This window comes from Nansenia antarctica, assembly GCF_963989245.1.
Source record: "Nansenia antarctica genome assembly, chromosome: 5".
In the NCBI taxonomy this organism is placed as follows: Eukaryota; Metazoa; Chordata; class Actinopteri; order Argentiniformes; family Microstomatidae; genus Nansenia; species Nansenia antarctica.
In genome coordinates, this window is record NC_137690.1 from 62,743,805 (window position 1) to 62,746,049 (window position 2,245).

The following is a 2,245-nucleotide window of genomic DNA, read 5'->3' on the forward strand; positions in this document are numbered from 1 at the left end:
TCATTCATGAGAAGGGGTACATGGATGATGTTTGGGGGAGGGTCATGCGTTTCCAATTTCAGTCCAGTGGATGGTGATGTGTTTTTAAATACAGAATAGAACATTTCTAGATCTTTCCATGCTTCACAATTCAACACTGTGTATGCTCCTGTTACGCTCCTTTTGCTCTCTCTGTATGCCAAAGCCCAGTGCACGGGACGGGTGCTTCCCTAGCTCACCATTGGTTAACTTCTCAGTCCATCTGACATGATCAGGTGTACCAAAGGCTGGAATTTTTTGCTAGCAGCATGCTCCTGGGTTGCTGGTGTTCTCACTAATCGGATCCTACCCTGCAATACCCCAAATGACTAAACTAAGGCAACGAAGCCATGTGCAACACAAGTCCACCCCAAATGAGCCCATGGTCATAGGCTACTGTTTATGAACGCTCAGTCAGAGTGGGTTTTGAGTTGATGATTTAAAAAATCTACTATACAAAAAAATCTGCAACATTGATACTGAAATGCGCTTTATAATGCAGTTTTCACTGCACCTGCCTTTTTGAATGCCATATCCAAAAATGAGCTAGATTTTGCTGTTGTTGTCTGTTTTGTGTGTTTGTAATGTGTAAGCGTCCGATGCCATATCAACAACTCCATAATAGTAGGCGTCACGCAGTGGAGTTTGTTACGCTATCTATTGATCTGATAGTTTGTTATGCTATCTATTGATCTGATAGTTTGTTATGCTATCTATTGATCTGATAGTTTGTTATGCTATCTATTGATCTGATAGCCTTGATCAGGTGCAGGCCAAAAGAGAATGACAGAGGCACATTACTGAATAGGAAATGTTTATTTTTATTTTTGATGCAGCCTTTAATAATAAATTATAATTTTTAAAAAGAACAAAAGATCCTTAATTTCCCCTCGGGGATCAATAAAGTACCCATCTATCTATTTAAAGGCCAACCAATAGGGGTTTCATAATTCATAATTTCATAATTAGGACTGACAGAAACAGAGACAAAGTGTTAAAAAGCACTCAGAAACCAAACTAAATTACGCATTTACATTATATCTGCAGATCATATTATCTTAGATATATACAGCCTAAATGAAAATAACAACAACAAAAACATTGAATTAATGGAACAGGTGCTGCTGCTGTGAAGACTAAAGCAGAGGGAGGGAGAGAGAGAGCAGTCAGTGCTCTCTCTCCCTTTAAGCCTATAAGTATAAGCCTACTTCGGGTTTTTAATTAAATATCAAACACCTTGTGAAGGACACTGACTCTCTCTCTCTCCAAGTGAAATACGTGCCCAGGAGAGTGCACTTGCGACTAGGTCCTCTCATTCTAGGACTGAAATCTACTTAATGTTTCAATCAGGATTTTTCTTAAGGGGAGGGTCACTGGATTTTCAAGCTATGAGCAAAAATATTTTGCTTAAGGGAAGGTCGTCAACATATTTCAGGTCAGACTTCCTCCATGTACTCCCCACCATAAATAACCATCACTCTCAGGGGAGCTACATACTCACTCTGTTCTGTGCCATCCCAAACCAGCATTTCACCTCCTGTCAAGAATTATGTCTTTTGGGGGAAAGCATTATGTACCCTTGGTGCTGGACAATATCCTTATCCTTATGAAGCAAATCAGACTATCCCCCTCTCTCCTATACTATGTGGAATCTTCCAATCTGAAGCCAGAAGATCCTGTTTTATGGGTGCCTTGCCCTTTCTTGGACTCAACCATTCACCAGTAGGAAGGGGTTATGGGCAAATCTGTTGTGATAACATTAAAGAGACTTTTAAAGTTGTTGTAATCGCAATGGGGCTATGACTAGCAAAGGAAACCGTGATGCACCAATCAGGAAGCAGGAACACAGTGAATGGTATAACACGGATTGACAAACGCCTCAGGAAGTCAGCAAGAGGTCAGTGAGAGGTCCGGGAAGAGTCTAACACTGAGAGTCAGAGTAGACGATTGACCAAGGGGCCTATTGACCAACCTGCACCAACTTGTGTTAAAACAGAATAATCAATTCCCTACATAATGTGCATTGATTTTGAATATGGATCATAACATGTTGTCTATAGTGATTTTGAATATGGATCATAACATGTTGTCTATAGTGTATCATAATGCAACATCTAATAGTTTGTCTTTGATTGTGGAAAAGGGCAAAGTGTGTGATATGGGGATCTAATTACCCTTGGTGGACTATAGGACAGGGCATAAGAATCAAAGTCCCTTGTCGAATCTT